Source organism: Mesocricetus auratus, unplaced genomic scaffold (assembly GCF_017639785.1).
Source record: "Mesocricetus auratus isolate SY011 unplaced genomic scaffold, BCM_Maur_2.0 Super-Scaffold_100010, whole genome shotgun sequence".
Lineage (NCBI taxonomy): Eukaryota > Metazoa > Chordata > Mammalia > Rodentia > Cricetidae > Mesocricetus > Mesocricetus auratus.
In genome coordinates this window covers 21,234,440-21,248,278 of record NW_024429194.1, presented here as the reverse complement: position 1 = coordinate 21,248,278, position 13,839 = coordinate 21,234,440, and the positions used below count along the sequence as shown (strand labels likewise).

General features: G+C 45.8%; 1 long non-coding RNA gene across 1 annotated transcript; it reads right to left on the bottom strand.

Moving 5' to 3' along the window:
• Positions 1 to 448: 448 nt before the first annotated feature.
• On the bottom strand, positions 449 to 4,574 carry LOC110343138. Its single transcript, XR_002385334.1, has 3 exons — positions 4,525 to 4,574; positions 3,686 to 3,834; positions 449 to 1,238 (listed from the first exon to the last, which is right to left on the bottom strand). It is a non-coding gene; the product is annotated as an uncharacterized LOC110343138 (long non-coding RNA).
• Positions 4,575 to 13,839: the final 9,265 nt, after the last annotated feature.

The window sequence follows — 13,839 nt, the reverse complement described above, 5'->3', positions numbered from 1 at the left end:
GTCCCACTGTGCTCACAGTCAAGAGGAGAGGGATGCAATGGATGTCACACTCGGCCTGCCTTCTCCATTTTACAGGGTCTGGCAAGGTCTCTGAAGCCACCCCAACATGGACTTTAAGCCACTGCATTAATAGTGGCTAAGGACTATTCCCCAAGTAGCTATAAGGAACTTTAAAAGTGCTTCATTTTTAACACAATCTCTCTGAGATAAGTACAATGAAATGGAAAGCTCTGGGAGAAGAATCAATAGAAACTGTAACACAGGAAGACCAGCTGTCTCCACCTTTAAATAGCTCCTCAGCTCCCAGGGCAGGAGTTAACCACCATTTCAAGCTGACTGATTGGCATTTCTGGGTTGTTATACATGACGGTGTGACCAGAGTATGAGCTTTAATGGGGCATGGGATGCTGTCAACAACACAACTTCAATTAAGAAAACCTAACGCATATTTACATACTTGGCTCCTTGGTTTATTAATTACTCTTCCTGTTGCTTGGACAACAGCAACCTGAGGGAAAACAGGTGTATTTTGCTACAGTTTGAAGGGACGGCCTATTATGGCAGGGAAGGCATGGTGGCAGAAGATGGGAGTCAGCGGTCACACTGCAGTAGCCACAGTCATGAGGCAGAGAAAGAAAGAAAGAAAGAAAGATAGATAGATAGATAGATAGATAGATAGATAGATAGATTCATTTTGTAAGTTCTGTTTCTCAGAGAACCCTGACTAATACAGTGAGGAATCTTGGTATCACAGGACTTTCCACTGCTTGGGGCACAGGACACAAAACAGGTGGAGGACTCATCTCATTCATTCAACTGCATCGTATCTGGCTTGCCTCTAGGACGGCTCCAGGTGGTAGAAATGCAACAAACAAAACAACAGGCAGTTTCCCTACCCTCTTGTCCCTGGGGATGGCATTCCTTGCTCATCCCAAATCACTCTAAGGTAACCCTGAGAAGAGCTATGCTAGTCACAAAGCCCTTTCCACATGCGGTCACTATGCAGAATGGCAGGTACATCTCCAATACCAGTCAGCCAGGATGGCCCCAGGAGACTCCCAGTCAGGACGGATAGCCAGCATCCACCTGTGACTCCAGGCCTGTGTCCCAGCTCACACACTCCACTCATCACCCAGATGTGCCGCTGTTGTGAAGGGCATGCTTCAGCTTCTGGCCTGGCCACACTTCTCAGATGGCCCCAAGAAGGAGAAGCAGAGATAAGAGTTCAGATGTAGCGCCTGCATTAGGAGGAAGCACCGGTATGTGAGGCAGATGTGAGACACGGGCGGGCAGGAGGCTGGTGTGTTATCAAGTAACTCCCCACCATGGCGATTGCAGCCTAGGGCTCTGGGAAACTCAGAGCCCACTGGGGTCACGCCAAGCAGTCCACAAAGGGGTGGAGAGTGCCAGGCATTTTCCTGACAGCTCCACAGTCAGGGCTGGGGTGTGGCGGAGGCTTTCATGACATCTGCAGCTATCTAGCAAACGGGCAGGGGCGCAGATGGTGACAGTTTGAAGTCTGCAGGTGACATGAGAATGGAGGGTCCAAGAGGGGACAACAGGGAGGCTGCAGACAGCATCTGCTCCAGTGTTTGCACAGGTTCATCCCACCCATTGCATATTTGCCTGCCAGCTGAGCCAGGCAAGACCCCTCACCTAGAGCTGGCAAGTGAGAACTTGGGAATTTTACAACTATACCCCCCTACTTCCTTCAGGGGCCTGAGCTGTGCTAACTTTAACACAAGTAGTAAAGGAAGCTTTCTCTGCTGGGAAGCCTCCATGCCTTGTCAGTGTGGTCAGTAGTCTCTTCACTCCCATCCTCTGAACGGCCACAGGCTGACGTTCCCTGTTGCCACAGTGGCACCCTCTCTCCTGAGGCCAAGTCACCCAAGTCCTTACTGATGGCTTTCCATCTCCATAACAAAATACTCTGGATGATCCAATGATAAAGTGAAAAGGTTTTGGCTCATAGCTTTGGATATTCTTGTCCTTGGTCAGTTGGCCCTGTCCCAGGGTCAAGGCACCATGTCACCTGGAAGGGAAGGGGGGATAAAACTATCCTGACAACACGCCAGAAGCCAAGAGAGAGAGGAAGGGAGTCCCTCCCCCAATCCTGTCCAGGACATACTCCCTGTGACCTAACATTCCCAAACTTGACATCTTTTCATACGTTGTCAATTCATAGTTCTTTGTGGAATTTCTCTTTGTGGTCCTTACCAGTTTTTAACTGCTCACTTTGTTTGCTTGTCAGATGAATTCCAAATATTTTTCTTCCATGTTTATCCATCTTGCAAATTTTTAGCATCTTGTACCATTCACAGATTGTTATCTTATCATTGTTTTATTTTGATTTGTTTTTTTAATTGCTGGTAATGATGCATGAATAATTTTAACCACAGCATTGGGCTATGGATTGCTCTTAACTCAGTGTTCTAATCAAATTTTGTTCTGTTTCTTTCAACTGTGAAGTGCTCTGTTTGATTTTCTGGGGAAGGAATTAGTTAAATTAATCTTTTGTGGGAGAACATGAATTATTGTTCTTGAAGCAAACACTACATGTTAACAAACTGTGCTATGATCACCTGGGGAGAGAGTCTCAGTGAGGCATTGTCTAGATCATATTGGCCTGTGAGCATGTCTCTGTGGGGTTGTCTTTGTGTGACAAATAAGACAAGGTCTAAAAGAGGGCAGCACCCGAGGTGTTGGGTCGTGGGCTGTGTAAGAGCAGAGAAAGGTACATTCAAGCATGCATGCCCCTTCTCTCTGTTCTTGACTTGCCATCCCCACAGTGATGGACCATAACCAGGGATTACAAGCCAAAGAGACCCTTTATCCTTTAAATTGTTTGTTGTTTTTTTGTCGGAGATTTTATCCCAGCAAAGGAAGTCAACATGAGGACAGTATGCTATCATGGGTCCATAGTATGGAGGCCAACCAATGGTTAACTGAAATCTCTAAAATGGAGTCAAAATGCATTTATAAATTTTTATCTCTACTGGAAGGCTAGCTAACTGAAAACTCAGCCAAACTCTGTGGAGCCACCAGGGAAAACCCAGCTCAAATCGAAGAACTTCCAATCAGTCTTCAGTCTTGAACTGGTGACTTATGCCTGTTATCCCAGCACTCAGAGGCTAAAACAGGAGGACTGGCAGCAGTCTCTACACCAGCCTGGGCTACCTAGTGCATTTGACACTAGTCTATAGAATAAGGCACCATCTCAAAAATTAAAGCCTTAAAGGTTTAAAGTTGCTTACCCAGATAAGTGATATCGATGGTTAAGAGATTTATATCAACGCTGAACATTCAAGAGGTGAACTCATAGGGCCATCCCCTACACCCACGCTGTCAGCCTAGCAGGGTCACAGGCATTCAAAGCAGTGGATAGGACATGGGAACTGTGTCCTTGAGAAAACTGCACATAACATCCTTGGGAAGTGACAAGAAGGGACACCTTCCCAGCTTAGAGGCAGAAGAGGCTTCCCAAGGCCCGGGAGATAAACGTGCAGTGTGGCAGAGTGTCCACTAGGTTGGCCCAAGGATAATAGGCATTATTGTCAAGGGACTGGCCTCTCCATAGACTGAAGCAGCCATGGCAGAGGCCAAGTAGTGTGGTAAAGAGTGTAGGACTATGCAACCTAGTGGTCCATCTACAACTGAGACCTCAGTGGAAACTGAGGATACTTACATGATGGTTCCGGGCCCTGGCTTTCCATGAGGAGCATTCATGTGGGCTCTAAGAATCTTTACTGCTGAGTATCCAGACGGAGCTGCTATCCATAGTGGCATCTTGCCTTGCCAGTGAACTTGTAGAAGTGGCCACATCCTTTGGGCATGCTGTCAGGTGCAGACATGACCCGATTAAGGTAGAGGGAAGCAGGCTCGAGCTCTCTTGGGTTGCAGAGAGCATAGGAAAATCAGAGACTACATCTTTTAAAGCAGGAAGACCAAGGTGGTTATTTTCTCTGATCTGTGTAAGTCCTTCTAATAAATATCTATTTATCATTTCTATTGGGTCTCATTTAAACCCCTGCCTTCAGTTATCATTTTCTAAGAACCACAGGTACAGTGGCTAGGAGGTAGGTCTGGACTTTACTGAAGGTGCTAAAAGATGAAGCCCGAGAGTCTTTGACCTCTTGACCTTGAGACTATACCCTCCTCACCTAATACTTAATTTCCAAAGTGTCGATTTCGGGACCTGTAATGTATGAGACAAATCTGAATCCCTTCCCAGACAGGTGGGAGTGTTAAATGAGAAAACACACAGGACTCCCTTAGCCGAGGAATCCCATCCTCATTGTTACTCTGTACATTCCCAGGCTACTGGAGTGTGTAAAGAGAAGACTTTTCCTTGCTAGCCGCTTTGGTTTTTCACCACCAGTCGCCTGGGCTCTGCCGCGTTGTAGTTCCCAAATAGCACACAAGACGCTGTATTAATTATGAAGCTATTGGCCTTGCTTATTTCTTGCTGGATAGATCTGACTTAAGTATTTATCACATAATAGCTAATCTGAGTATTTCTCTTACCGGAGAAGTTTCCGGGCTTCTTATCCCTATGGCGGTTACATCTTGACTCCCTGTGTTTCTCCTACCCAGAGTCCTCCTGGATTCCTAGTCCCACCTAGCTTGCTTCCCTATTGGCCAACAGTGCTTTATTGACATATACATAGGACTTCCCCAACAGGAGTGTGTGGCTGGCAGGGAGGGGTGAACAGGTAGGAGGGTCTGCCTCTGAGTTTGAATCTAAAGGTTAGATCCCACCTGAGCAGCTCACATAGGCTAAGCAGTCCTAGACCCCTGTGTCAGAGAGACCTTTAGGACAGTGGCCAGGGGTGCGGGTGTGGGGTGGAGTACACTGGTGAAGAAAGTAAACCAGATGGGCATAGAAGCTACTGGAAAGGCTTCGGGTATCCCAATGTGAACATCTGGAATGACAGTGGGGATGGAAGAGCTTGTGCAAGAAAAAGATCACACCCGTCCTTGAGCCAAGCAAGACTTCAGGAGCCTTTGAAGCAGGGCTCACAATCTCCCATCCACACTGAGATCTGTAGACACCATGTGGGTGTCTAAGGGAGTGTCACATCTAGTGCAGCAAAATCAGACTCCTGATCCTCCTGCCCCACCCCCCCACCCCCTCTTCCATCCTTGACCAACTACGCTGGTCAGTTTTGTGTTAACAAAGGTTAGCATCACCTGAGAAGATGGGACCTCAGCTGTGGAAATGCTCCCAGCCTATTGGCTTGCAGGTAGGGCTGTGGACTGTTTTCTTGATTAACGGTTGCCGTGGAAGGGTCTATGCCTGTGTGAGTGGGAGGTGCTCCTGAGTGCTATAAGAAAGAAGGCGGGAAAAGCCGTGGCCAGCAAGCCAGTGAGAAGCACTGCTCCCTTAGCGTCTGCTTCGGCTCCCGCCTCCCGCCACTGGCCTTGGCTTTTCTCAATATACTGTGACCCAGGAGCCAAATAAACCCTTTTCTCCCCCCAAGTTACGTTTGGTCCTGGTTTTGTCACGGCAATAGCAACCCTGAATTGGTGCAAATGTCTGTTTTCTACTCCTGTTACAATGCCTACTGCTCCCAAGCATGGACCTTATGATTGGTTGACTGAGGAAGAAACAATGAGAGCCTGGCTTTCTGATGGTTCTGTGAGATGTGCAGGCACCACCCAGAAGTGGACAACTGCCGGGGAACCCTTTTAGAACCCTTTTCTGGAACAACCTTGACAGATACTGGAGAAGGGACATCTTCACGGTGGCCAAACTTCAGACAGAATACATGGTCGTACAAATTGTTTGGAAGGAAACAAATGACCAGATGTGCAATTGCTCACTGACTCATGGGCTGAAGCTAATAGACTGGCTGGATGGCCAGGCACTTGGAAAGAACGTGATGGAAATTGGTGAGAAAGACATCTGGGGAAGAAGTATGTGGCTAGATCTCTCCAAATGGGCAAAGGATGTGAGGATACTTGCATTCATGTAAATGCTCACTAAAAGGTGACTTCAGCTGAGGAGTTCAGTAATCAAGCGGATTGGATGACCCATTCTGTGGACAGTGAACCTCTTTCCCCTGCAATGCCTGTCATTGGCCAATAGGCCATGAACAAAGTGACCATGGTGGCAGGGATGGAGTTCATGTGGGAACAACAACATGGACTTCCACTCATTAAGACTGGTGTGGCTGCAGCTGTTGCTGAGCTCCAGATCTGCTAGTAGCAGAGACCGACACTGAACACTATGACCACAGTAGGACACCATTCCCCCAGGGTGACGCTTGCAGATACCAAGATCCCACAAGGTACTAGGGTAGCTAAGTCAACAGCCTTGAGTGTTATCTTTCTTTACTTCCTGTTAAGAGAAGCTTTTTCCTTTGCTAGCCGCTTTGGTTTATCCCCCGCCAGTCACCTGGGCTCTGCCGCGCCAGCCTGGTTCTAGATCTGCATGAGTCCCAAATAAACACACAGGAGGCTATATTAATTATGAAGCTGTTGGCCTTGTTCGTCTCTTACTGGCTAGCTCTGCCTTAAGTAATTACCCCATAATTGTTAATCTAAGTATGTTTCTTACCGGAGAATAGTTCCCGGTGTCCTACTCCCATGGCGTCACATGTTGACTCTCTTGTGTTTCTCCTCCCAGAATCCTCCTGGACTCCTAGCCCCACCTATCTAGATTCCTATTGGCCAGCAGTAATTTATTAACATATACACAGGACTTCCCCAACATCTCCTCTTTTCTGTTTAAACAAAAAGAAAGGTCTTAACTTTAACATAGTCAAATTGTATATGACAGAACAGTTATCAAGTAAGAACACAGTTACAACATTTTGTCTATTAACATTTAGCAAGATCTAAAGAAAATATCATCCATCCCATCCTTGTGAGTCTAAAGTTCTATATGTAGCTTATCTCTTATCATAACTAAGGAAAACTATAATTATAACTATCTGTCTTCAACTCCATCAAAGACCACAGAAGGATAATATATAAACACTAGGATTGACAAGACATCTTGCTATCTGGACAGTCACCCGAAGTTCCTCTGGGCATCCATCTCAGCCCATAGGCCACAATGTGTCTGGAACACTTCTCAGCAAAGCAGGAAATTTCAAACTGTCCATCTGCATTGGCAGTCTGTTATTCACTTTTCTTTGTCCTGTAGAAAGTCTCGTAGACTCTTTCATGAAGCAGGAACCCTGTAAGACTGAGTTCAGTAGTCACTTTCCTGTGGGTCCTGCCTGTCCAGTTTATACAGCAACAGTCAAACAGTCTAGGCAAGAGCAGTTTCTTGCCCAAATGCCTAATCTTGCCATGTTGAAAGCAAACTCCATAACAAGTTTCTTCGATGCCCATCTTCCTCTCAGATGTAATTGGTGCTGCCAGGAGCAGACATTTCTCATTGTCAAGAAAAACCCTAAACCATATTAAATGCCATTTTCTGAAGGTCTTTGAGAGGTTTGAAGACTGTTTATCTATCTCAAATATATTTCTGTATATCTAGAAAACCTAACTTACCTAACTATAAATTCTATTATAAGTAACTATCTATAGTCTGTATTCAATTATGCATTACGTTTTAAAAGATCAGTATAAGCACAATACTTAATCAAGAGGAGAAATATAAACATCACAAAATTGACCTTGAATTTGTATCAATAAATGAAAAACAATACCCATACCATAATTCCCCTTTTTTACCATTAAAAAAGATTGGCTGTGATCACTAGCCAATTATAAACAATCCCATTTAAATGAAAACAAAGATTTATAAACAAGATGGGAATTGGGAAGTCGCTCATTCCAAACTGCTTCCTGCTGGAAGGGGGCGCTGTTCATACCATGGGGATCATGACAAAACCCAGAAACCTGTATAAGTCCTTATTTTTATGGTCTGTAGAGCTGTATCATCTTAGCTGTCTCAGTCGTTGAAACACCTGGTCCACTGCTTCCGGGGGTCTTGGTTCGTGAAACCACAGAAGCCTGGAAGGAATTCTCAGCTTTTCATTTTCTGTAGAAACATAAATAAAATCTCCTTTTCTGAGTAACATATCCTTATACTTAAATTTTGAAGTCAAGGCATTTTCAAAAGATATAAGTTGAATTAATTTAGCAGCATTTATAATCAAGTGTACTTTAGCAGCTGTTCCTTCCTGAGCAATTATAAAACTGAAAAACACAATAGTGTACAGTATCCAGACTCTCTGTGTATTTTCCATCTTTGTGTGGCTTATTTATTTATCTATTATTATTATTACTCTATTTCTTTCACTTTTGTTTATTGTTCTCTGAGACAGGGTTTCTCTTCGGAATCCTGCCTGCCTCTGCCTCTGGGGCAATTCCTACCAGCATGCGCCACCACAGCCGGCTTTTGCATTTATTTACCACTTTGCCGTTTCATTTTCTCTCTCAGTCTCACGTATATTTTTAAACACACTGTAAACCTTTAGAGGTTTTGTTCATCCAAGTCTGACTTTACTGTAAATCTTTATGTTTTTCTGGCCACGTGTCTTATCTGTAAAACCGCGGCTGTTTTAAACTGCCGGTTTTTCCGTCAAGATGGCAGGCGTAAGCGTGACTCCAGCTTGCCGCCTCAGTCCATGCTGACATCCAGCAAAAGCTGCCACTTCCAGCTGTATGTACACACCTTTCAATCGTTAGCAGAGTCTCTTAAAACAACCTTGTTGGTTTTTTTTTTTCTTTTTCTTTTTCTTTTTATGCCGAGTCAGGAAGACTCCAGTAAGCGAGCCGCGTGAATCTCGGCTTGTAGCTAGCAAAACAGAGCACACCTGAGAAAAATGCTGCTACCAAAAATCTGTGCTTCTCTCCATTCTTCTGTTTCTAAAATTCCTTTAAAGCTTTTGTCATTCTGCGTGGAAATTTACAATCCCACTTCTGACACCATTATGTTAAGAGAAGCTTTTTCCTTTGCTAGCCGCTTTGGTTTATCCCCCGCCAGTCACCTGGGCTCTGCCGCGCCAGCCTGGTTCTAGATCCGCATGAGTCCCAAATAAACACACAGGAGGCTATATTAATTATGAAGCTGTTGGCCTTGTTCGTCTCTTACTGGCTAGCTCTGCCTTAAGTAATTACCCCATAATTGTTAATCTAAGTATGTTTCTTACCGGAGAATAGTTCCCGGTGTCCTACTCCCATGGCGTCACATGTTGACTCTCTTGTGTTTCTCCTCCCAGAATCCTCCTGGACTCCTAGCCCCACCTATCTAGATTCCTATTGGCCAGCAGTAATTTATTAACATATACACAGGACTTCCCCAACAACTTCCTGCTTTCTTCTCCTCTTTCCTCTCTCCTCCCCTCCCCCCTTTCTGTCCAGTCCTTCAGCAAACCCTATGGCACAGTAGAGACTGATCTTAAGCACCTCTAGTCCCTGCCTGTGCTATCATCCTGGGTCAAGTTCCCATCCATTCTTGCCCAGATCCTCAACCTTCTAGTCCTCTCCCAACATGGCTGCCATAATGTCCCTTTCCCCATTCGAGCCTGGCCATGACATGGTTTGTTTCAAAGGTCCCTGACTCCTATGACTCACAGTCACCTTCCAGAGGCCAGCTAAGCCCTCCCTAGCCAGTCCCCAGCCCTGTCCCATCTCCACCTCTCTTCTGTCACATGGACCGCTTGGTTGGTTGATGACTCTAGGCACTCATCTTGGGGCCTTGGCATCTGCCGTATCCTCCTGCCATGCCATCCTCCTCCTCACACCACTTCCATCCCACCTGCCCATAGGGTCCAGATGCTCATTAGATAGTCGCAGGCAGGTTCGAGGCTTGCACAGAGCCCTGTAGCATCAGAGCTCAGGTCTGCTGAACCCGGGGTTTCCCGCTATATTGAACTGTGCCCTCCATCTCTGGCCATTGACCATCATGTCCAGGAAAGACTGTTCACCTTATGAATGAGTGGAACCACTTGAGGCTTCTTCCTCACTGTTTCCCAGGAAAAGTAACATGCCTGGTCACACTGGAACTGAAGTTACAGATGGTTGTGAGCCTCCATGAAGGTGCTGGGCACCAAACCCAGGTCCTCCGCAAGATAAGCAAGTGCTTTTAATGCCAGAGCCCAGAGGACTGGAATGTACAGGGAAGAGTCCCAGTTGCCAGCATCTTATGGGGCATATTGTATCAGAGAGTACAGCGTGAGAGTCAAGTTCATCATCTCAACTAGGTGTCAGAGCACCCCATACCAGCTACTTAACTTTTCTCCCTGGCTCCCAGGACTTCTGAGCAATCCCCTTTGGATGTTGTCACAGCTCCATGGCTCAAAGGCAGCCCTCTAGTGTCCTTCTCCAGCAGGGCTCTACTGTCAGAAATAATGAATGGGCAACTGGGAGAGGAGCCGAGTTTATTTGCCTAAGCACTGGAGACTTTGACTAAGTGTTTGAGAGCCTAAGAGCAGGGAGAGCAGATGACAAAGTGCTGCCCTCTGCCTGGGGGCAAGGTCTATGGCTGAGGGCAGCCTGGACTGTTGTTAATAAAGTGCATCAGGAAGGAGCTTCCCCTGACAGGGACAGAAAGAGGTCATCCGGGAGCTTAGGGGCCAGTGAAGCATGCTGAAAACTAGCTACTGAATGCACACTGAAAAGCCCAAATGTATGTTTTTATAACCACCCGAAGGTGGAAGTACTGTTTCTAAAACCCAAATCAATAATACATCATTTTCAGCAAATGATCCATAGCGTATGAATGCCAAGACGCAGAAGTGTGGGAGGTTTCTGAAGAAGTGGGAGTTTTTGTTCCCACTGAAGTTCTCCAAAGCCAGGCTGGGAGAAGCTGCCATGCTCCGTGCACAGATCATTTCACAGTTCTGTGGGCAATGGGGAGTGAAATTGAGAAACCCTTCCAAGTGTCCATGGGTGCCCCAGTGAGGGACTGGCCACCAAGCTCTTCTTAAAGCACGGAATAGAATTTGCAGTCCCCAAATACAAATGACCTGTATATTCACAGATGTTAACAGTAAGTTCACACGGGCACAGAAGTGGGGCGGCTCTGAGCCTCAGAGTTGTAACTCAAATGTCTCCACCTTTTATTCTATACAGAAGACCTGACCTAACCTAGTAATGTTGCCAGAGGCCCTGGCCAGAAAGCCTGTCTCAGATATGCGTGTTCATTCATATATATGCATATATATTATACATATATATATATATGGGTCTGCATGATCACTAGCATGAGGAGGAAATATTTTACAAATGTAAATGTATTATTACAAATGTATATAGACACACATCTCTACATTTATTATACATATAAGTATGTATGTCTACACACATCTATGTACACATGCGTACATATATATATATATATTTGGAAATGGATTTATTTATAGTTTTAGAACTGAGAAGAGAAAAATTCTTCACCTGTCTGCTGTGACCATGACAATGTCACAACTCAGAGGACCCAGAGAAAAACCAGATGCATAGTCAACTGCTAAGGAACACTGAGGGGTGGTCTTTGTGTTTGGAGAGAATTTTTGTCCAGGTGTTGGAGCTCTTGGCTGAGTAACTCCCTCCTTCAGACTGGTAGATCCTGTAGGGTCCTGAGGGATTTGCAGAGCTGCGCCGTCTGGCTATCTGCCTACCATTGGATTGGCATGTGGACCCCACTAAGGGCACCGGATACGTGTCATTGGGAAAGGGAGATAGCCCTGTGCCTGGGAGAAATACGGATGAGCAAACTGCAAACAGGAGCCAAGGGTGGGAGACACCAACCCCCTGGCATTTGCATAAGACTCAGGAGGACCCTTCTGTGGTTCCCTCAGGTACGTCTGGTCTTTAGCCCGAATTCCATCTCCACAGTCTCCCCTTGTCGCTGAGTGAACGTTTTTCTTCAGTCATGGCTAGTTAGCATCACAGTGGGGGATGGGTGTGCCCCCTTGGTCATTCTCCCCCCTCTGTAAAGAAAGGGTCCTCTTTCCACAAAAAATGAACAACAAAAAGCACTTAGAAAGAGTGACCCTTTAAGTGTGGATCACACATGTAGCCCTAGCATTCGGGATAATGAGAGGATCGCCCCCATTCAAGGCTAGCCTGGGTTATGCAGCAAGACTTTCTCAAAGAAATAAACCAACAGCAACAAAAAGAGTGGCCGTTCAGTCCCATTTTCCTGGAGTCCCATGTGCATGTGACAGCCAGCACTTCAGAGCAGACTTCTGGGACTGTGCTGCAGGACTGAGGCAGGACTTAACGACAAGGTTGCAACCAATTCGTCTATAAAACAGGCTTCGTTCTGTCAGGAGGTTACATTTACGAGTCCTCTGCTACATCTCCATTCCCAGAGAAAGCATATTACTGCACATTTAATAAATGGGAGGAAAAAGTCGAAAACATGTTAGGGATCATCTCAAAAGTTCCGAGTTCATTCTTTCCCGGAGTCTAATTTCTGTGAATTGTCATCACATGATTAACAAGAGTCACACTTAATACCTAAATCGCCATTGTCCTCTCTTTGTTTGTACTCATAACATCTTCAGGGTGCTTTCCATGCAACTACAGACGGTAGACACCACAGGAATTGCTGCTTCTCTTCCAATGGAGAGCGCAAACACAGATGACGACCTCATAAACACACTTGGAAATTCAGCTGAATTTCGTGTATGCTCAGGAATAGTGCAGTTTGGGACAGCGGAGGGGGGTTCTTTAAAATGGCCTCCACATCCACATGTCCATACTGGAATCTTAGGGGTTTTTTGTGGTTTTGTTTTGTTCTGTTTTTATATGTGTGTGTGCACATTTGTGTAAGCATGAATACAGCCATGCCACAGCATGTGTGTGGAGATCAAGGGACACCTTATTTAGACAGGGACTCCCTGCTGCTTGCCACTGCATACCCCTGGTTAACTGGCCCACACGCCTTTAGGGATTCTCCTGTCTCTGTCTCTCGTCATATCACAGGAGAACTGAGTTACAGATGGGCACCACCACACCGGGAGCTTGCTAGGGATTAGAACTTGGATCCTCACACTTTTTCAGCAAGCACTTTCCCCAATGAACCATCTCTCTAATCCCTGACATATTAATTTTTGATTCGGTCTGAAATGAAGAAGAGAAATCAAGATCATTGCTGGTGGTCTCTGTCTGGACTGGGTGTTCCCAGGATCTTCAGGGTGCTTTCCATGCAACTACAGACGGTAGACACCACAGGAATTGCTGCTTCTCTTCCAATGGAGAGCGCAAACACAGATGACGACCTCATAAACACACTTGGAAATTCAGCTGAATTTCGTGTATGCTCAGGAATAGTGCAGTTTGGGACAGCGGAGGGGGGTTCTTTAAAATGGCCTCCACATCCACATGTCCATACTGGAATCTTAGGGGTTTTTTGTGGTTTTGTTTTGTTCTGTTTTTATATGTGTGTGTGCACATTTGTGTAAGCATGAATACAGCCATGCCACAGCATGTGTGTGGAGATCAAGGGACACCTTATTTAGACAGGGACTCCCTGCTGCTTGCCACTGCATACCCCTGGTTAACTGGCCCACACGCCTTTAGGGATTCTCCTGTCTCTGTCTCTCGTCATATCACAGGAGAACTGAGTTACAGATGGGCACCACCACACCGGGAGCTTGCTAGGGATTAGAACTTGGATCCTCACACTTTTTCAGCAAGCACTTTCCCCAATGAACCATCTCTCTAATCCCTGACATATTAATTTTTGATTCGGTCTGAAATGAAGAAGAGAAATCAAGATCATTGCTGGTGGTCTCTGTCTGGACTGGGTGTTCCCAGGATCTTGGCATCTTATTCAAAGAGCTGAAGGGACCTTACAAATAGCAAAGGAGCAGGGAGTTCAAAGATACAGAGTGAACACACTGAGGAGAACTTCTTCCGCAGGCCCTAAGCAAG